General features: G+C 42.7%; 2 non-coding genes across 2 annotated transcripts; both read left to right on the top strand.

The window, feature by feature from the left end:
- Positions 1-20,443: 20,443 nt before the first annotated feature.
- On the top strand, positions 20,444-20,525 carry trnal-uag (transfer RNA leucine (anticodon UAG)). The gene has a single exon. It is a non-coding gene; the product is annotated as a tRNA-Leu (tRNA).
- A 2,165-nt stretch (positions 20,526-22,690) lies between these two features.
- Positions 22,691-22,772, top strand: trnal-uag (transfer RNA leucine (anticodon UAG)). The gene has a single exon. It is a non-coding gene; the product is annotated as a tRNA-Leu (tRNA).
- Positions 22,773-23,696: the final 924 nt, after the last annotated feature.

The raw sequence follows: 23,696 nt of genomic DNA, 5'->3' as shown, positions 1-23,696 counted from the left end.
GGACAAATCATATTTTTCCCAGGATGGGGGGGGGGGTCGTGTCCCCCTCGTCCCCCCCGGGATTTCCGCCCCTGCCTGGGCCTAACATCACCGAGCCAGCGATACTCACTGAAGTGGAAAGCAGTGGATGGCCTCGTCCACTGATCGTCGCCGCTGCGGAAGTGGGGTAATGCTATGGTCCCATGGTTTCTCTCGACACTTCAAACATACACAAGTCGCTATATGCGATCCCTGACTTTGCTTCTGGTACGCAAGCTGTTTTAAATAGTTCCCCACATCCAGTGCATGCGGGAGGGAGGGATTGTTAATTGCGCTACCGAACTGCCCCTAATCAAAACGAAACAAAACGGCCTAAACCCAGCGTCAGAAAACACAGAAAATCAAACTTTTTTCAATGTGTCAATCACACTACGTATCTGAGCAGCTAACCGATCGCTGCAGCTGTACATAGTCCATCTATAATACCCAATCTACCTACCTCATCCCCATATAGTTTTATTTACTTTGCTGCTCTTTTGCACACCAGTATCACTACTTACACACCATCATCTGCTCATCATCATCTGCTCATCTATCACTCCGGTGTTAATCTGCTAAATTGTAATTACTTTGCTACGATGGCCTATTTATTGCCATACCTCCTCATGCCATTTGCACACACTGTATATAGACTTTCTTTTTTTCTATTGTGTTATTGACTGTACGCTTGTTTATTCCATGTAACTCTGTGTTGTCGTGTCTGTCGCACTGCTTTGCTTTATCTTGGCCAGGTCGCAGTTGTAAATGAGAACTTGTTCTCAACTAGCTTACCTGGTTAAATAAAGGTGAAATAATAAAATAAAATAAAAAACTCTCAAGTCATCTGGGACCCACGAGCTAAGCCCAAGGGACTACTAGGGGGGAACTTGAACATTCCAAAAAGTGATCAAATTCAACATCTCACAGACTCCAACCTTGACTTCCTCTGCCTTTCAGATACATGGCTCCATAAAAAACTTTCCATATGCTGCTTTGATTGTGCCTGGCTACAATGTTTTCAGGAGAGACAAGATTGAAGGAAGAGGAGGGGGGTCTGATGATTTACATTAAAGAACATATCTGATGTAAACAAATTGAGTGGTCATGTGATAATGAACTAGAATGTATTGGCCTGAACGTTACACTGTCTCCCCAAATGTCTTTTACCCTTATTGGAATGTATAGACCACCTTCCACCAAAAGTGTGTTTTTTGATCAGTTTAATAACATGCTTAGAGAATGTGATTTTGGGATCTTAATGGGAGATTTTAATATTAATTATGAAGATAAGTCTTGTAGGAAAACCCTCAAACAGATCACTAATACCTTTGACCTTACACAACTAGTTAAAGGGCCAACCAGGGTGACTTGTTGCTCTAAAACACAGATTGATTTGGTGTTCAGTAATAAACCAGAGAGAGTGACTAAATCATTGAATATGGTTACTGGGCTGTCTGATCATAATCTGACACTTATAGCCAGAAAGCTTTCTAAGAGCAGGTTTAACCTCTCTACTGCTAGAAAGACGGATCAACTAAGAATTCCTAAGAGTGAATTAAACTATTTTGAAATCGCAATTAAGGGAATTAACTGGAATGATCTCTTGTCCTATACAGATGTGGAAGCTGATAGTCAGGTTTTTCTATCCACAATCCAGACTACAATAAATGGTTTCCTAAAGAAAATCAAATCCAAACCTGGCCAAAAGAGCACTCTTCCTTGGCTAAATGGAGAAATCTGGAAACTGATGAAAGAACAAGATTATGCTCTAAAAACAGCCATAAAATCCAAATTAGAGCATGACAGACGCAGGTTTACAATGTTGAGAAATAAGGTGATGAAAGAAATCAGAGAGGCCAAGGCAAACTTTGTTATTAACATAATTGGTGAAGCAAATGGAAATTCTAAATTGATCTGGGAGAATCTAAAAAAGTTAACAGGGAAAGACCATAGTAACACTGCAAAAAGACTATAAACCATGGTGAATAACAATCGAACACAGGATGCAGTCGAAATAGCAATAGCATTCAATTCCTACTTTATTGACTCTGTCAGGGTACTGACACAGAACCCCTTCACTGGTTTCTTGGGCTCAGTGCTAGTAAATGACGCTCAACCTGTCTTCATCATAAGGGAGGTTTCTGAGTCAAAGGTGAACAAGGTGATTAGCTCACTAAAGAACTCTAAAGCCAAAGATGTTTAGGGCTGGACTCTACCTTTCTTAAAAACTACAAAGAGTCACTCATTGGCCCCATTACTAAGGTCACCAACACATCTATTGGTCTGGAGGTGTTTCCAAGGGTATGGAAGTCGGCCATAATAACGGCCATCTTTAAATCGGGTGACCCTGCTGACGTGAGTAACTACAGGCCCATTAGTATACTTACTACCTGTGGTGTCAAAGGTTGTTGAAAAGTGTGTAGCAGAACAACTGATTGACCACCTCAACAACAGCCCCTTCACATTACACTCCATGCAGTTTGGCTTCAGAGCGAAACACTCCACAGTAACGGCCAACTGCTTTCTTCTGGAAAATGTAAGTCCAAGATGGACAAAGGGGGCGTTGTTGGGGCTGTGTTTCTGGACCTAAGGAAGGCTTTTGATACTGTTAACCATGAGATTCTCATCACAAAATTGTCCAAGTTCAACTTTTCCCCCGATGCCTTGAGATGGATGAAATCATACCTTGAAGGCAGAACTCAGTGTGTCAGAGTGAGCAATGAGCTGTTGCCCACTCTTAGCTATGATGTGGGCGTGCCCCAAGGGTCAATACTGGGGCCCCTCCTGTTCAGCCTGTACATTAATGATCTGCCTCCTGTCTGTACTGGGTATGAAGTTCAAATGTATGCAGATGATAGTGATATATGTGCATGCAAAGAACAAACAACAAGCTGCACAAGAACTCACTACTGTAATAGTCCAGGTTACAAAGTGGCTCAGTGACTTGTGTTTGCATCTCAATGTGAAAAAAACTGTCTGCAAGTTCTTCACAAAGAGGGCAACAGATGCTACTGAGCCAGATGTCTATGTGTCAGGGGAGAAGCTCCAGGTGGTGAGCTCCTGAGTTGGGAAAATCTTGTGCAATACACTGACGCATGTCTTGTATTCAAGATCCTAAATGGCCTGGCTCCCCCTCCACTCCGTATTTTTGTTAAACAGAAAACCCAAACATATGGCAGCAGATCCACAAGGTCTGCCATGAGAGGTGAATGTATAGTTCCCTTAAGGAAAAGAACCTTTAGTCAATCCGCTTTCTCTGTGAGAGCTTCCCATATCTGGAATACACTGCCATCAGACACACATAAATAACTGCAACACCTATCACACTTTCACAAAAAACATGAAGACATGGCTAAAGGTCAATCAGATTTGTGAACACAATCCCTAGCTGTGTATTGCCGCTTTCCATGTTGTCTGTAGCTTGTGAGGTATGGAAACACTGTTGCTTTTATGGATTTTGTCTTGTTGCTTTTTGTTCTATGTTGCTCTAACTGTATGCTACGTCTAGCTTGTCCTATGTTGCTCTGTGTGTGCTCACTGCTCAATGATTGTCTATATTGTAATTGTTTTTTAATAACCTGCCCAGGGACTGCAGTTGAAAATTAGCCGGATGGTTAACTGGCTTAACTGAAACATTGATAAATGTGCACTGTCCCTGTAAAAATAAAATAAACTCAAACCAATGTTGAGTTGAGGTGCAACCAAAAACTTGATTCATCATAGGAAAATAGGAAAAAGCGCAACTCTTGCTCAATATAAAAAATGCATTGTTTTATTTAAGCAAGGTTAAAAGATTAACGTTTCGGCCTAGTCTATGACGATATGCAAGTTGTGTTTGCCCAAGAAAAGGGTGACCCAGACTCACCCTGGTTCTTGAGGGTTGAAGATAGTGAAAAATGATCATTAAGTAAATGGGACTTTTCAATTCTTGAATAAAAATCTTTAATGAACATGAATTTAAATACAATTGACTTGAGGTTCAGAGCAGGCAGGCTGACTGGCTAGCCCTGAAGGCCCTCTGCCTCTACCTCTGTGTGGTTCATCTCAACCAAGAGGTTGTGTGGGTTGTCTTTCTCTCTGGGGGTGTGAATCACTATGACATTTAAAAAAAAATGTTTCATAATTTTAGTAGACGCTCTTATCCAGAGCTACTTACAGAATTGAATGGATACATTTCATACATTTTTTTTCTTCTTTTCGTACTGGTCCCCCGTGGGAATCAAACCCACAACCCTGGCGTTGGAAACACCATGCTCTACCAACTGAGCCAGACAGGACCTCTCCCTCTGCCTGCCATTTGGCTGATCAGAAGCCTTCTGCTCTTTCTTGCTCACATGAACAGGAGGAATGGCCTCTGGGGTAACCTCCTCCTCTATCTAACGCCTCTTCCACCTCCTCTTTCTGACTGTGTTCGACTGAGGTCACTCGTTCTCTCTCCCTGGGTGTTGGATAGTTCCTCCTCCTCTGTGTCTTTGTGAGTTTGGAGGGAGTTATCCTGTTCCGGCTCCCTCTAAGGGTGTGCACCTTTCGGTGTGTTTTGGAGGGAGTCAGAAGTTCGATCTCTAGCGATGACTGTGGGGTCTGTCCCGTGGTGGTGTCCCCCTCCTCCTAAGGAGGTGCCACTGAGGCATGTGATGAGGCCAAGGAAGATCACTCTGCAAGGACGGGATAGGACACATCACAACACTGCTGCTCATTCATATTCAAACACACCTCAGAGTACGCACACAAATGTGGACGCCCACCACACACACAATGAGCTTACCTGTACATATCAGAATCATATATTCGACAGCCACCTCTTCCCCCACATGTATTGGGGCCAGGGTCCGAAAGTCCAGGGCGAACTCCTGGGCGCTCCTCGTCCCCTGCCTCAGATGGAAGAGACGTTCACCCGCCACTCTACCCTCGGGCGGGTGGTCTTAGACTGCTCGGAAGCGGCGGGTGAACTCCTCGAAGTGGTCCAGCGCTGCATCTCCTTCTACCCACATGGCGTTAGCCCACTCCAGGGCTTTCCCCGAGAGGCACAAGATGAGGGCTGACACCCTCTCACGTCCCGAAGGAGCCGGTACAGGTCCAGCTGCAGCAGGAAACCCTGGCAGCATGTCGCCGTCCCATCATACTCCCCGGGAAGAGCGAGACGAATCCCACTGGGACCAGGTACAGGAGGGGCGAGTAGTGGCGACCCCTGTTGTGCTGGTGGAGGCGCTGGAGGGACTCCCTGTCTCTCCCAGCGGTCCATCGTCTGAACGACGCGGTCCATAACGGCGCCGAGATGGTTGAGCATCGCCGTGTACTCTCGAACGCGCTCCTCGACCCCTACAACAGGGGTACCTGCTCCTGCTGACTCCATAAGGCAGGGTGTGGTATTCTGTCAGAGTGTGCACAACTGGTCGAAGGAAGTCAGGTGCAGGAGAGCAGAGATGAGTGAACAGGCACGCTTTATTAGGCAGAGGAAAACAGCCGGACGCAACTGCGAAACAACACTCCGGCCCATGGAAAAAGCGAGCGCACAAATACACAAAATAGTGCAAAATACAAAAACCACGGGTTAACATAATACCCGGCGCAAAACTAGCCTGTAGCGTCACACACAAAACGAACTAACAATACCACACACAGACACGAGGGGACCTCAGAATAATATACACGTAGAGTAATGAGGGGATGTAAACCAGGTGTGTGGAAAAACAAGACAAAACAAATGGGAAATGAAAGGTGGAGCGGCGATGGCTAGAAGACCGGTGACGTCGACCGCCGAACGCCGCCTGAACAAGAGGAACCGACTTCGGCGGGAGTCGTGACACCATGGGAAATAAAGAAATATAGTTTAAGTGAATTGGGAAGAGTAAGAATGAAAAACTAAAGAAAAGCTGTAAACAGCTGTCACCTGTGCTGACATGATTAAAACTTATTGGTGACAGGGGGCAGTATTCAGAAATTCAGATGAATACGTGCCCAAATTAACCTGCCTGCTTCTCGGGCCAAGAAGGTAGGATATGCATATTATTACTAGATTTGGATAGAAAACACTCTGAAGTTTCTAAAATTGTTTGAATGATGTCTGTGAGTATAACAGAACTCATATGGCAGGCAAAAACCTGAGAAAAAATCCAACCAGGAAGTGACTTAGAAGAACTACATCTAATCCCTATTCAAACTACAGTGTCTGTGGGGTCATTTTGCACTTCCTAAGGCTTCCATTGGCTGTCAACAGCCTTTAGAAACTTGTTTCATCCGTCTACTGTTACTGGGCAGAGAATAGGAGCTCAGTCAATCAGTGGACTGCCTGGGACCAGTGAGTTGTTTACTGCGCAGGCACATTGGTGCTCCTCTCCTTCTTTTTCCTCTGTAATGAATACGCTATTGTCCGGTTGGAATATTATCTACGTTTTATGTTAAAAAGACCCTAAGGATTGATTGTAAACATCGTTTGACATGTTTCTATGAACGGTAATGGAACTATTTGACTTTTCGTCTCTGGTTCTGCGCTCTCGCGTTATGCCTTTGTATTAGTGACCTGAACGCACAAACAAAATGGAGGTATTTGGACATAAATATGGAGTATTTCGAACAATAATAACATTTCTTGTGGAAATGGGAGTCCTGGGACTGCATTCCGATGAAGATCAGCAAAGGTAAGGGAAGATTTTATAATACTAATTCTGAGTTTAGTTGACTCCAGAACTTGGCGGGTAACTGTATAGCTTGCTTTGATGGCTGAGCTCTGTACTCAGAATATTGAAAAATGTGCTTTCGCCGAAAAGCTATTTTAAAATCTGACACAGCGGTTGCATTAAGGAGTAGTATATCTATAATTCTTTCAATAACTGTTGTAAAGTTTATCAACGTTTATGATGAGTATTTCTGTAAATTGATGTGCTCATTCACCGGAAGGTTTGGTGGGAATACATTTTCTGAACATCATGCGCCAATGTAAAATGGGGTTTATGGACATAAATATGAACTTTATCGAACAAAACATACATGTATTTTGTAACATTGAGTCCTGGGAGTGTCATCTGATGAAAATCATCAAAGGTTAGTGATTCATTTTAGCTGTATTTCTGGTTTTTGTGACGCCTCTCCTAGCTTGGAAAATGGCTGTGTGGTTTTTCTTGTCAAGGCAATGTCCTAACATAATCTAATGTTTTGCTTTCGCCGTTAAGCCTTTTAGAAATCGGACACTGTGGTTAGATTAAGAAGAATCTTATCTTTAAAATTATGTATAATAGTTGTATGTTTGAGAAATTTGATTTATGAGATTTTTGTTGTTTTGAATTTGCCGCCCTGCTATTTCACTGGCTGTACAGCGGGTGTCCCACATAGCCTATACTAGTTAAAAGTGAAGTAAACCGTACTTTTCGCCTTGTAGTTTATATGATAAGCTCATTGGAAGGGTAACAAATTTGGAGGCACCGCTGAGATTTATTTTCATATGAGCACCGGCCCATATTCCTGGAACGGACAACGAGTGAGAGACATTGGGAGAGTAGCTAGCTAGCTAACGTTAGCAGGCTAACCACCTAACGGAGTGTAGCTATCTTGCCATTGCCTGCATTGTCGTTGTTGCCACATGAGTAGGACAATATGAGTCGAGAGAGGGAAACGCTGTTGGATGAAATCGAACAGAGTTTATGGACTTTAACTGAGGACAATTTACAGCACTTGTGTGTACATTGTGGAATAGGAGGTGTAGATGACTGAAATAAAAGGAAAGAGCCATATCGCTTTGCGGCGCAAATTGATGGAAGATTACGGTGAGAAGGAGGATTTAATGGAATCAGAGGATGAGGCAATGTCTTGGCTGCTTCAACTGAAAGACGAAATCAAAGGAATATCGGACTCTTGAGGATACTGTGAAAGTCTGCCTACAAGTCCCAGCCAGTCGGCGCCATCGAGGCAAGTGGACAGCGAACCCAGCAGAGAGACGGGAGCTGCGGCAGAATGAAAAGAAGAGGAACCCAGCAGAGAAGTGGTCTCAGCTCCAGAAAGGCACCCGCCACAGAGAGAGAATGGAATGAGTATGTCCAGTTATAAAGACTTTAAAGTTCATGGACAGATCGGAGATCAGAATCAAAAAGATAAGCTCAGCTTCAGCAGCCTAGAACATCATATTGAAAATGGACGGAGAAAAGGCTACCATGAATTAGAAATCATAGAAGCAGTAATCAGAGCTGTGAGCCCAGGGCTTAAGATGATGAGTTATCTGGAGGGAAAAACAGACATGACACTCTACACACTAAGGCAAATCTTGAGGACACATTATGCAGAGAAGGATGCTACTGAACTGTATCACAAGTTGACTATAGCAACACAAGAGTCGGGAGTCTGCCTTGGACTTCCTAGTCCGAGTCTTTGACCTGAGACAGAAAGTGTTATCAGCCTCAGCTCGTGCCCAATCAGGACTGAAATATGGCACAGAGTTAGTCAAGAGTCAATGCCTGCAGGCCATTGTTACAGGATTAACAAATGATAATGTCAGGGCAGAGATGAGAGTGCATCTCCAGAATATTAACACCAGTGATGAACTGTTGCTTGAGAAAATGCTAATTGCCCAGGGCAATGAAAGCGAACGCATGCAAAAGGCCAGGATTTCCCGTAAGTTCACACTCACACGAGTGAACGCAGTATAGAGTCAGGATGAAGGGGATAGAGGAAAGGAATGTGAACAGGCAGAGCCCTCACAGACCACAGTCCAAAAACAAAAGAAATATAATCCTCTCCTGAGTAAAATTGATGCGAGCAATGAAGCAAACAAACAACTGACCTGTCAGGTTGCCTCATTAGTACAGTCAGTGTAGGGCCAGGGTGACAGTTCAGTTAGGAATCGCTCCAACAGAAAACCAAGTCCAACCAACAGGGAGAAAAGACAATGCAAAAGTTGTTATGAGACTGGTCAACAGACTTGCCATCATTGCTACAAATGTGGCAGTGATAGCCATTGGGCAGTAGAGGATCAGGGGCAACACACATCCATCGCGAAACGCCTGGGGGTCACAACCATGGAACGGGGAGTGACCTCAGATACATCTAGTTCCATCCAGTGTTGCAGTGGCTGCAGTGCAAAGGTAGAGAGAATCTCAGAGTTGTGTTCATTGTGTTTATTGTGTCATAAAGCTGCCTATTGTTCCAAAGTGTGCCAACAGGATCATTGGAAACAGCACCAACCTACATGTAAGACTGCTTGCAAGACTGACCACAACTCCCCTTTTCCCATGACACAGAGAGAGTGGCGGCCAACTACCCCAGCAACCACAGGACAATGTAATATAGCACAGCTCATTGGTAAAAAATGTAAAGTGTGGTGTTATATGGAGGGTGTAAAGACACAGGGGCTCAGGTATCCATCATAACTGAGGAATGGAGAAAATGTTGAACATTACATGGAAGAATGCACTGAGAAACACTCACTTGAAATGGTAAAAGCAACACTCAATAATGTTCAGAGAGCAGAATGACTGTGTAATGTGGATATCCACGGTCACACTAAGGCCATCAGTGCAAGATGAGCTGTCATGGTGGGGGGGAACAGTTACAGACCGACTGACTGTCTCCACACGATATCATGCAGGCTCAGTTAAAGGATGCGGCTGTATCGAGAATCTTGGAACTGAAAAGTCAAAGGACTAAGCCTAAACCAACAGAATGTCAACAAGAGTCATACAAAGTCAAACATTTACTGCAAGAGTGGAACAGGCTCCATGTCTCACCAGATTGATTATTACAAAGGAAAACAACAAAAAGGACACAAGTTGTGGTACCAAGTCAGTATAGAACACTGATTTACAAGTACTTTCACACTGAAATGGCCCATCTAGGAACAGAAAGAGTGTTGAACTGAGCACGAGAATGCTTTTATTGGCCGCGCATGCAACATGACATTGAACACTTTATCACCAATGTGTTTAAGTGATTCAAACCAAAGAAACCCAGTGTAATAACTAGGGCCCCAATGCAACATGTACGAGCTACAGCTCCTTTCCAGATGATTTCAATTGACTATGTGCATTTGGAGAAAAGCAGAGGGGGCTACGAGTACATTTGAGTTATTTTAGATAACTTTACAAAATTTGCACAAGCCTACCCCACCAGAAATAAGTCTGGGAAAACTGCAGCAAAAAAGCTTTTCGATGATTTTTTTCCCAAAGTTTGGCTTTGTGTCAAAAATCCATCATGATCAGGGAAGAGAGTTTGAAAATCAGTTATTCAGAGCCTTGCAGAACTGTACGGGAATAGCCAATTCCAGAACCTCTCCATATCATCCACAGGGGAATCTGAGATTTAACCATACACTGTTGTCAATGTTGCGCACACTAGATGAAGAGAAAAAGGCCAACTGGGGTGATTATCTGAACAAGGTCATTCATGCATATAATTGTACCACCATTGATGCTACTGGGTTCTCACCGTATTTCCTGCTGTTTGGAAGGGCTCCACTGCAACCTCTTGACCTTGTCTTTGGGTTACAGATAAAGGAACAGGAGAAATCATACCAGTATTGTGCTAAGAAGTGGCAGCAACAGATGGCGGAAGCCTATGACATCGCCAGTAGAAACATGGAGAAATCAACAGCAAAGGGAAAAGCCTACTAAGATCGGAAGAAAAGGAGTTCGGTTCTGGTCCCAGGGGATCGTGTACTGGTGAGGAACATGTCAGAACGTGGGGGGCCGGGAAAGCTAAGATTACACTGGGAGGACCAAATACGTGTGGTGGTAACCAGGAAAGGTGATAAGAGCCCTGTCTGAGGTCAAACCCGAGAGGGGCACAGGCAGGGCCCGGGTTCTGCATCGCAATATGCTCATGTCATGTAATTCCCTACCATTTGAGGAACCTGTTGAAATACCCAGGAGATGTCTGTGGAGAAGAGAACCACCCCAGCAAAATCAGCAAAATGGGGAGAGCGCTGAGTCTGAGTGCTCAGATGAGGATTCTTATCCAGTATTCATCAATAGGCCACGTAGGGATGAAGAGAGCAGACAGAATAGCACACAACTAGTATCAGATAATCATTTTACATTTTACATTTTAGTCATTTAGCAGACGCTCTTATGCAGACATACATGTCATGCATTTTTTATTTTTTATTTTTAATTTTCTTTAATAGTGAGGAATGGCGTCAGACTGATAGAAACTTCACTGTGAAGGAGTGCCAGCCAGTCCTCAGAGAGAGCCCGGAGAGGACAGGGGTAAATATGAAAACAGCTGAGGGCTCAGAGACTCAATCATCTCATGATGAAGTGGACACTGATTCATTGGGGTCACCCATGACCTTGCCCCGCCGTTCAGACCGGCAGAGGAGGCCCAGAGACATTCTAACCTATAACACTTTAGGGCTGCCAAGCTCTTATCAGGATACCAACTAGAGATGTTCTGATGTGTATATATTTTCTTGTTTACCTTTACTAATCACAGTGTGATAATGTTTAGTGGGGGTTGCGTTTTTGCCCATAAGGCAGACTGGACATGTCTAGATAGTTATATGGCTGTTAGGCCAGTTTCTCCGTTGTTCTCATGACCAGTACTTACATCTTCTGTTTGTTTTGAGGTCAGTGAAATGTTTGGGGCAACATTTCGTTTTTGCAGGGGGGTGTTGTAAGGGGCTTAATACACTTGTATTCCAGCCACTAGGGGGTACTCTGGTGAAGCCCATGGGAAATAAAGAAATATTGTTTAAGTGAATTGGGAAGAGTAAGAATGAAAAACTAAAGAAAGACTAAACGGCTGTTACCTGTGCTGACATGATTAAAAGTGAAGTAAACCGTACTTTTCGCATTGTAGTTTATATGATAAGCTCATTGGAAGGGTAACGTATACAGGATGTACATAAATGGGCATAAACACGTGACACAGAAAATAAAAATATTGACATTTAGGAATTCAAAATGCATCTAAATATATTTACTTCTGTCTAAGGAATACATAAAATAATTATATATATATATATATTTTTTTTTTTTATGTGCATAAAATATACTTGTCTGTACAGTAAGTAAATGTAGGAAATCCAAAATGTTTTTCTAATGTCTAAAATAAAATATATGTGTATAATATATACTTGCCTGTAACGTATAGCAATGCAGAAGCAATAAGCATTGTAAATGATGATAGAACACATCAAATTAATGTGAACATGAGGACACAAAGGAGAGATTTAATTAAAAGATCATCTTTTAATACATTTTTAATGCTGAAGTTTTTTAATGCTGAAAAAATCTATGTATGTGTCACGCCCTGACCTGAGAGAGCCTTTTTTATGTCTCTATTTAGGTTTGGTCAGGGTGTGATTTGGGTGGTCATTCTATGTCCTTTTTTCTATGCTTTGTATTTCTTTGTTTTTGGCCTGGTATGGCTCTCAATCAGGGACAGCTGTACATCGTTGTCGCTGATTGGGAGTCATACTTAGGCAGCCTGTTTTCCTTTGGGGTTTGTGGGTAGTTAATTTCTGTTTAGTGTTTTGTTATGCCTAACAGAACTGTTTGGCTGGTATTTTCTTGTTTTGTTCAAAGTGTCTCAATTAAATATGAGCAATCAACACGCTGCGCCTTGGTCTACTTCTTCAGACAGCCGTTACAGTATGGCAAATCCACTCTGGGCAAATGCCCTGTTGGCAAAAATAAAAAATAGTTAACATCCTTGCTACTTCAGCCATTTGCTATGTTAAAGTAAAATCTCAGTTAATGATGAATGGATACAATTTGGAAGGATTTTCCAGTCATACCTCAGTAGGGTAGAGTGTCAGGTGGCACAACCATTGGTGCCATGAGGTCAAAGTGTGAAGGAGGGAGCAAGCCAGAGAGCTGTCTAGGAAGCAGTCCAGGCCCATGGCTTGGAGGCTTTGAGTTGGTCCCATCATTGTAATGCATTGTAGGGTATCTGCTGCCCCTTAGACCTGCTGGTAGTGGGAAAGGTGTTAGCAGGAGACCACCAGGGACATCTATGATCGGCTGACACAGTCTTGGTTAAACCACATGTATTCTAAAGCAATATTCACCTGCTTTCATAGAGTAAGGATTGACTCCTTTGGGGACACTGCCAGTGTTCCCCTGATATCCATATGTTCCCATCGGTGGAGGTGGTGGTACACACTTGTTCTGTAAAACACATCAACACATTTTCCAAATTGTTAGTAATATTATCACAGTTGAAATACAATGGTTGTTCACTGATTTTAATTTCATTGAATTTAAGTGTGTATGTCAGCCTTGGGCTCAGTTTTGTTAACCCATCTGTGCAGAGTTGGATCCCAGACAATCTGAGGAAGAAGATATTAGCAATGTGAAGCAAGCCACAATTTTTTTTTTTTTTATCCACTCAATTGTCTCTACATAGAATAAAGTGTTAATAACCAGTTCCTTACAGATCTGTCTTTGTCCTCAGGTAGATGAACCTCCTTCTTATTAACTCTTCCACTCCCAAAGACCCAGCTGAGCCAGCCTCCACTGTTATTGTGAACAGCAGGGGTCTCGGGCTCAGCCACCAGCCGGCTGCCAGTCTGGCTCTGAGGGTTGGCATCGGAGTGTTCCGGCTTGGTGATGGACATCATAGCAGGATGCTCAACATATCTAAGTCGGACATCTGTAATAAGTGGGAGAAGTCAGGCCACTCTGCTCATGTCACCACACAGAACAATTACAAGCTGACAGATAGAAACGTCTCGCTCTGATACTGTTACAACCCAATCTTAACCTACACGCAGTCACAGGGATTACTAGGAGGTTACTCCAGGACTCTGTGATCGCATTGTTTTGGTTGCAAAATCAACAATTCCCTGCATATTATGTGAGGGCTTACAAATTTGACCATTCACCAAACCATTTCTGCATAAAATAATCACTTCATCACAATATTATCGCATAGAACTGACCCATTACCACAGTACAAAAAGAGGGCTCGCAATTTCAACCAATCACCGCACATTTACTGCATAATATGGTTCAATCAAGCCAGACGTCAACACAGTTTTTTCCCTTGTCAGCGCATTTTTGCAACAAATTGGACAAAACAATTGCATATGGCTATGCAAAATGTCATAAATGTCGCTGCAAAATCTAGCATATTTATCAGCTAATAGCAAATAAATCCATGCGAAATCCTGGAGAGATTCACCGGAGTATGAAAATGTATACACTCACTACTGTTAGTCGCTCTGGATAAGAGCGTCTGCTAAATGACTAAAATGTAAAAGTAAAATGGAGCTAAACCTGTTGTATGTAGAAAATGCATGAAAGTATTACACCTATACACTCACATGAGCCATACATTTAATCTATCACAACTTATTCTCACGCTATCACAATGGTAATTTCTTTACTAATTAGATAAGGTTAAGTGACCTCTTCTCTTGGAATAGAAATCCACAGGTGGAGTACACGTTCCACCATCCCATTTCCACAGTGGTGCCACCATGGGGATGATGGGGGGGGGGGGGTGGTTGTGGATGATTGTTTCCATTCTTCACAGGGACACTGGTTGTGAGGAAGATCTCCTCCCTCTCTGCAGGGACACCAGCCTTTGGGAAGATTCCCTTCCTCTGCGCAGTGACACTGGCCATCAGGATGATCAACTCCCTTTGTGCAGGGGTGAGGTGTGATGCTCTGAGGATCTTCTTCTTCCGAGCAGTGATAGAAGCTGCTGGAAGAATCCCCTCTCTCTGTGACAGGATGAGGCCTGATGCTCGGAGGATCCCCTCCCTATGTGCAGGGATGAGGCCTGATGCTCGGAGGATCTCCTCCCTCTCAGCAAGGACACTAGCCTTTGGGACAATCCCCTCCCTGTGAGCAGGGATGAGGCCTCATTATCGGAGGATCTCCTCCCGCTGTGCATTGATGCTGGCTGTTTGGAGGATCCCCTCCCTCTGTGCAGGGACACTGGCTGTTTGGAGGATCCCCCCCCTCTGTGCAGGGACACTGGCTGTTTGGAGGATCCCCTCCCTCTGTGCAGGGATGAGGCCTGATGATCGGAGGATCTCCTCCCTCTGTGCATTGATGCTGGCTGCTGGCTGCTGAGAGAATATCCTCCCTCTGTGCAGGGACACTGGCTGTTTGGAGGATCCCCTCCCTCTGTGCAGGGACACTGGCTGTTTGTAGGATCCCCTCACTCTGTGCAGGGACACTGGCTGTTTGGAGGATCCCCTCCCTCTGTGACGGGATGAGGCCTGATGCTCGGACGATCTCCTCCCTCTGCACAGCAACTTCGGCTGCTGTGATGATCTGCAGGTATAATGTAGAGCATATAGTCAATAAAAAGATAAAAAATCAACCACTTAGAATCTATAACATAATTGACACATACACTGAGTGTGTTAAACATTAAGAACACCTTCTCTTTCCGTGACATAGACTAATCAGGTGAAAGCTATAATCCCTTATTAAATTCAATTGTTAAATTGCAACGCAATAGGAAGGTGTTCTTAATGTTTTGTTCACTCAGTGTAGATTAATCCCTAGCATATACTTTCATTTGTATGTGTACTGATAATGTAAATACACAAATTATATTAAAGTTATCTACAATATATTATAATACCGTAAGACTCCCTGCTGCAGGGGCATTTCCTCCTACAATTTTGAGCTGATTTTCTTCACTTTACCAATATTTTGTAACTTTGTTAATTTTCACATTTATTGTGTTTGGAATGGCACTGTTACTACAGCATTTCATGTAAGTATGTAGGACAATTACCCATAATACTCACTGACTGAACATTCAAAATTACCATGGCAATTAATGACGCATTCACATGCCATCGGAAACTTGGAACCTCAGAGTTAAAATGAATGTAAGTTATTAGTGTAGAGCTTCCAACTGGTTGATTCTGATACTTCACAAGTGGGAAACTTGAAATCATCATTCCATAACGAGTTAGCGAGTCAGAAATGTCAGAATGTTCTACGATTGAATTGAATAAATCAGATCCAATGATTTACCGCCCGTAGGGTGGGGTACCGCTAGTCATCATTATTATAATCACCATCTCAATCACTATCACCATACCATCATAGACTTATTCTTCTGTATCTGAGACTCATCTGACACTACCTTAGATATGGCAGTCTGCAAGTCAATACACTGCCCCTGCATGGTGTTCAGCATCCCCTGCATGTGGTTAATCGACTGCTTAACATCGTTCAGCAGGATCTGAATCTCAAGCCTGCAAGAAATCAGGTGGTTCAACATACTGAGATGACGAGAGGCTTCAGACCATACCCATTGGGCCATCTTTAGGATTCTCTCTCACTTAACACCAATCTTATTAGGAATGTCACTTTGTGCAGAAGATGTTACTATAGTGGTATTTAGAAGAAAAAAGTGTACTTTGTAAGGCGCCAAAATTATGACGGGATGTCTCCCTGCTCCAGTGAGCTCTGCTGGCAGGTCTTGCTCACTGTTGGAGGAATGGGAGCCAAATTAGAGGAAAAATATCTATGGTTGTTCAGCAATGAAACATTCATGGCATAATGGGGATTGTCCTTCCCTGTGAAAAGAATAACAGCTGGGGTTTACTTAATCACTTTTAGTTAATGTAATACAATCTTTAAACCCATCAGAAGTGTAGTGCTTACCGCCATGAAAATATTGGCCCCTGTTATTTTGGGATGCATTGCCCCAATGTTGACCACTAGTTCCAACTTGTGATGAGAAGGTCTTGATATAATGATCAGGTCAACATTTTGTTAGACATTTCAGAGATAGCATTAACAATTGTACATGAGACAGTGCTTCCAGATATTGAGGTATCTTCCTTCTGAGGTATGTAAAAAAATCTGGTGTGAGAGTACTCACATGAAAGGTATCCATGATTCTAGATTAAGCCAATCATGTATGTGATTACCATCCTATGAGTCAGCAATGGAATGATTGCTACACAGCTTTCAGGCGACTTTATGTCTTGGGCCTGGGTGAATCATTGAAATACAAGTAATATTGTGAATTTGTGATGCATAATTGCCATTGTAATTTGGAATATTCCATCAAAGTTATTTGTTTTGACAGTCAAAACAAAATTAATCACTTGACTTGAGTAACTTGAGTTGACGGAAGTAGCAACTTTATATTCTGACCTAGACACTGACTTGTGCAATGCCTAATGCATAATCTATGCATGTTATTGGCTCATCATAGTATATATCAGAGGATCTCATAGTCCAAAAACCGCATTGGCCATTGGACTGCTCAGTCAAAACAACTAACTTTTACGATTTAATCACTTGACTGGAGTAACTTGAGTTCGGAACTAAAACATTAAAAGTAGGCTATAGCTTGACGCATATCCTTACCATGGACAAGCGTATCCAAAAGGCCTATCCAGTCGTGCGTGAAGATACCTTTAGGCAGATAAAAGCGCGGTACGGGTTGAGACACGCTCGGTAATGTGAATCTGTAACACTGATATAAAAGCACGTTTTCATTTAAAATGTACACTGTAGAATGACCTGCAAGCAAATCAGAATCTAGTTTTAAAGAATACCATGGGTTCCATGGAACGTCACAAACATATTAGGCCACTTGCGTCACAGATTACAGTCACTGAACATGGGTTTAATAGCTATATTGGCTATATGTATAGTAAATGCACATCGTATTGAATTGAGAACACATTTACTGCACGATATTCTTACAAGGGAAATAAGAAATGTTGTGTGTAGTCGCACCCACGAGTACAGAACACATTGAATTAGCACTACATTGCCTTAATTACCTGGTCCTGTGCTATAGCGGTGGCCCTCCTACCAGTTGGCCGAGATACACCTTTCTGAGCTTGTTAAAGGGCACTACAAATGTGATCTTCAGACAAAGAAGCAAAAACAAATGGTGTGTGTGACACAGGAAGAAAAAAGCAAGGATATAAATGAAAAAAAAAAAAGAAAAAGAGAAAAAAAAAAACAATGAATTAGCAGTACATTGCCTTAACTAACTCGTCCTCTGCTGTAGCGGTGGTCCCGCATACCAGTTGGCTGAGATCTGCCTATCTGAGCTTGTTAAAACTTCTTATGGGCATGTGGGACTGTAGCGTCCCACCGGGCCAACATCCGGTGAAATTGCAGAGCGCGAATTTCAAATGACAGAAATATAAATATTTAACATTCATGAAAATACAAGTATTATACATCAAAATAAAGCTTAACTTCTTGTTAATCCAGCCGCTGTGTCAGATTTCAAAAAGGCTTTACGGCGAAAGCACACCATGCGATTAATTGAGGACAGCGCCCCGCATACAAAAACATGAAAAACGTTTTTCAACCAGGCAGGTGCGACACGAAAGTCAGAAATAGCGATATAATAAATGCCTTACCTTTGAAGATCTTCTTCTGTTGGCACTCCAAAAGGTCCCAGTTACATCACAAAGGGTCCTTTTGTTCGATAAAGTCCTTCTTTATATCCATAAAAACTCAGTTTAGCTGGCGCGCTTCATTCAATAATCCACCGGTTTCCCTCCTTCAAAATGCATACAAAATGAATCCCAAACGTTACCAATAAACTTATCCAAACAAGTCCAACAACGTTTATAATCAAACCTCAGGTACCCTTATACGCAAAGAAATGATCAAATTTACAGACTTGGAGAAAGGTATGTTCATTACCGGAGAGAAATAACAAAGAACGGCGCTTTCACCCACGCCGCATGGAAACACTTCAGCCAAAATGGGAGCCACTTAGAAAAACTACAACTTCAGCTCATTTTTCCAAAAACCAGCCTGAAACTCTTTCTGTTGACATCTAGTGGAAGCCCTAGGAACTGCAATCTGGGAGGACTTGCGCCTCATAATAAACATGAAAGCCATTGGAAGGACAGTGGAAGGCTGAATTTTTTTTTTGGATGGTTTGTCCTCGGGGTTTCGCCTGCCATATCAGTTGTGTTATACTCACAGACATCATGTTATCAGTTGTAGAAACTATAGCGGTGGCCCTCCTACCAGTTGGCCGAGATACACCTTTCTGAGCTTGTTAAAGGGCACTACAAATGTGATCTTCAGACAAAGCAGCAAAAACAAATGGTGTGTTGACACAGGAAGAAAAAGCAAAGTGATATAAATGAAGAATACAAAAGGAAAAAGGAGGAAAATGTTGTGTGACGTCAAACCCACGAGTGCAGAACACAATGAATTAGCAGCACATTGCCTTAACTAACTCGTCCTCTGCTGTAGCGGTGGCCCCGCAAACCAGTTGGCTGAGATCTGCCTATCTGAGCTTGTTAAAACTTCTTATGGGCATGTGGGACTGTAGCGTCCCACCTGGCCAACATCCGGTGAAATTGCAGAGCGCGAATTTCAAATTACAGAAATATAAATATTTAACATTCATGAAAATACAAGTATTATACATCAAAATAAAGCTTAACTTCTTGTTAATCCAGCCGCTGTGTCAGATTTCAAAAAGGCTTTACGGCGAAAGCACACCATGCGATTAATTGAGGACAGCGCCCGCATACAAAAACATGGAAAACATTTTTCAACCAGGCAGGTGCGTCACGAAAGTCAGAAATAGCGATATAATAAATGCCCTACCTTTGAAGATCTTCTTCTGTTGGCACTCCAAAAGGTCCCAGTTACATCACAAAGGGTCCTTTTGTTCGATAAAGTCCTTCTTTATATCCATAAAAACTCAGTTTAGCTGGCGCGCTTCATTCAATAATCCACCGGTTTCCCTCCTTCAAAATGCATACAAAATGAATCCCAAACGCTACCAATAAACTTATCCAAACAAGTCCAACAACGTTTATAATCAAACCTCAGGTACCCTTATACACAAAGAAATGATCAAATTTAAGACGGAGAAAGGTATGTTCATTACCGGAGAGAAATAACAAAGAACGCGCTTTCACCCACGCGCATGGAAACACTTCAGCCAAAATGGGAGCCACTTAGAAAAACTACAACTTCTAGCTCATTTTTCCAAAAACCAGCCTGAAACTCTTTCTGTTGACATCTAGTGGAAGCCCTAGGAACTGCAATCTGGGAGGACTTCGCCTCATAATAAACATGAAAGCCATTGGAAACAGTGGAAGGCTGAATTTTTTTTTTTTGGATGGTTTGTCCTCGGGGTTTCGCCTGCCATATCAGTTGTGTTATACTCACAGACATCATGTTATCAGTTGTAGAAACTTTAGAGTGTTTCCTATCCAAATCTACCAATTATATGCATATCCTAGCTTCTGGGCCTGAGTAACAGGCAGTTTATTTTGGGCACGCTTTTCATCCGGACGTGAAAATACTGCCCCCTACCCAAGAGAGGTTAAAGGGCTCTATAAATGTGCTCTTCAGACATAGCAGCAAAACAAATAATGTGTTGAGACAGGAAGAAAAAGCAACGTGATATAAATGAAGGACACAAAAGGAAAAATGAAAAAGAAGAGAGCGATATTAATGGGAGCTTAGCAGGCTTAGGTAACAGATGGCAAAGCGTGGGGTCATTGGCAGTGAAGGGTAGCGTGGCCGAGTGGTCTAAGGCGCTGGATTTAGGCTCCAGTCTCTCTGGAGGCGTGGGTTCGAATCCCACTGCTGCCATCATTCTTGTTTTTTTTGTGCACGTCTTCAGTGTGGTCAATTAAAACTTTGGTAGCATTTCCATATTCAAACAAGGGAAATAACACCGCTGGCATCTTTAGCACTAAATTGCCTTAACTACCTCGTCCTGTGCTATAGCGGTGGCCACACCCACCAGCTGGCCGAGATCCACCTTTCTGAGCTTGTTAAAGTGCTCTACAAATGTGCTCTTCAGACATAGAAGCAAGAACAAATGATGTGTTGGCACAGGAAGAAAAAGCAACATGACATAAACGAAGAAAATGAAATGAAAAAGGAAAAAAGAAGAGGTTGAAATTAATGGGAGCTTAGCAAACCTAGGTAACAGATGACAAAGTGTGACTTTGAGGAAGGGGCTGGGTAGCGTGGCAGAGTGGTCTAAGGCCCTGGATTTAGGCTCAAGTCTCTCTGGAGGATTGGCTTTGTATCACAATGCTGTCATCTTTGATGTTGTCATTGTTCGTGCAAGGCTTCAGTGTGGCTATCTCTTTAGTCAATCCATACTTTTGCAGCGTTTCTATATTTTTACAAGGGAAATAAGAAATGTTGTGTGTAGTCGCACCCACGAGTACAGAACACATTGAATTAGCACTACATTGCCTTACCTGGTCCTGTGCTATAGCGGTGGCCCTCCTACCAGTTGGCCGAGATACACCTTTCTGAGCTTGTTAAAGGGCACTACAAATGTGATCTTCAGACAAAGCAGCAAAAACAAATGGTGTGTTGACACAGGAAGAAAAAGCAAAGTGATATAAATGAAGAATACAAAAGGAAAAAAGGAGGAAAATGTTGTGTGACGTCAAACCCACGAGTGCAGAACACAATGAATTAGCAGCACATTGCCTTAACTAACTCGTCCTCTGCTGTAGCGGTGGCCCCGCAAACCAGTTGGCTGAGATCTGCCTATCTGAGCTTGTTAAAACTTCTTATGGGCATGTGGGACTGTAGCGTCCCACCTGGCCAACATCCGGTGAAATTGCAGAGCGCGAATTTCAAATTACAGAAATATAAATATTTAACATTCATGAAAATACAAGTATTATACATCAAAATAAAGCTTAACTTCTTGTTAATCCAGCCGCTGTGTCAGATTTCAAAAAGGCTTTACGGCGAAAGCACACCATGCGATTAATTGAGGACAGCGCCCCGCATACAAAAACATGGAAAACATTTTTCAACCAGGCAGGTGCGTCACGAAAGTCAGAAATAGCGATATAATAAATGCCCTACCTTTGAAGATCTTCTTCTGTTGGCACTCCAAAAGGTCCCAGTTACATCACAAAGGGTCCTTTTGTTCGATAAAGTCCTTCTTTATATCCATAAAAACTCAGTTTAGCTGGCGCGCTTCATTCAATAATCCACCGGTTTCCCTCCTTCAAAATGCATACAAAATGAATCCCAAACGCTACCAATAAACTTATCCAAACAAGTCCAACAACGTTTATAATCAAACCTCAGGTACCCTTATACACAAAGAAATGATCAAATTTAAGACGGAGAAAGGTATGTTCATTACCGGAGAGAAATAACAAAGAACGCGCTTTCACCCACGCCGCATGGAAACACTTCAGCCAAAATGGGAGCCACTTAGAAAAACTACAACTTCTAGCTCATTTTTCCAAAAACCAGCCTGAAACTCTTTCTGTTGACATCTAGTGGAAGCCCTAGGAACTGCAATCTGGGAGGACTTCGCCTCATAATAAACATGAAAGCCATTGGAAACAGTGGAAGGCTGAATTTTTTTTTTTGGATGGTTTGTCCTCGGGGTTTCGCCTGCCATATCAGTTGTGTTATACTCACAGACATCATGTTATCAGTTGTAGAAACTTTAGAGTGTTTCCTATCCAAATCTACCAATTATATGCATATCCTAGCTTCTGGGCCTGAGTAACAGGCAGTTTATTTTGGGCACGCTTTTCATCCGGACGTGAAAATACTGCCCCCTACCCAAGAGAGGTTAAAGGGCTCTATAAATGTGCTCTTCAGACATAGCAGCAAAACAAATAATGTGTTGAGACAGGAAGAAAAAGCAACGTGATATAAATGAAGGACACAAAAGGAAAAATGAAAAAGAAGAGAGCGATATTAATGGGAGCTTAGCAGGCTTAGGTAACAGATGGCAAAGTGTGGGGTCATTGGCAGTGAAGGGTAGCGTGGCCGAGTGGTCTAAGGCGCTGGATTTAGGCTCCAGTCTCTCTGGAGGCGTGGGTTCGAATCCCACTGCTGCCATCATTCTTGTTTTTTTTGTGCACGTCTTCAGTGTGGTCAATTAAAACTTTGGTAGCATTTCCATATTCAAACAAGGGAAATAACACCGCTGGCATCTTTAGCACTAAATTGCCTTAACTACCTCGTCCTGTGCTATAGCGGTGGCCACACCCACCAGCTGGCCGAGATCCACCTTTCTGAGCTTGTTAAAGTGCTCTACAAATGTGCTCTTCAGACATAGAAGCAAGAACAAATGATGTGTTGGCACAGGAAGAAAAAGCAACATGACATAAACGAAGAAAATGAAATGAAAAAGGAAAAAAGAAGAGGTTGAAATTAATGGGAGCTTAGCAAACCTAGGTAACAGATGACAAAGTGTGACTTTGAGGAAGGGGCTGGGTAGCGTGGCAGAGTGGTCTAAGGCCCTGGATTTAGGCTCAAGTCTCTCTGGAGGATTGGCTTTGTATCACAATGCTGTCATCTTTGATGTTGTCATTGTTCGTGCAAGGCTTCAGTGTGGCTATCTCTTTAGTCAATCCATACTTTTGCAGCGTTTCTATATTTTTACAAGGGAAATAAGAAATGTTGTGTGTAGTCGCACCCACGAGTACAGAACACATTGAATTAGCACTACATTGCCTTACCTGGTCCTGTGCTATAGCGGTGGCCCTCCTACCAGTTGGCCGAGATACACCTTTCTGAGCTTGTTAAAGGGCACTACAAATGTGATCTTCAGACAAAGCAGCAAAAACAAATGGTGTGTTGACACAGGAAGAAAAAGCAAAGTGATATAAATGAAGAATACAAAAGGAAAAAGGAGGAAAATGTTGTGTGACGTCAAACCCACGAGTGCAGAACACAATGAATTAGCAGCACATTGCCTTAACTAACTCGTCCTCTGCTGTAGCGGTGGCCCCGCAAACCAGTTGGCTGAGATCTGCCTAT

This window comes from Salmo salar, chromosome ssa27 (assembly GCF_905237065.1).
Source record: "Salmo salar chromosome ssa27, Ssal_v3.1, whole genome shotgun sequence".
In the NCBI taxonomy this organism is placed as follows: Eukaryota; Metazoa; Chordata; class Actinopteri; order Salmoniformes; family Salmonidae; genus Salmo; species Salmo salar.
The sequence above is the reverse complement of the archived record's forward strand: the minus strand, read 5'-3'. Positions and strand labels throughout refer to the sequence as shown.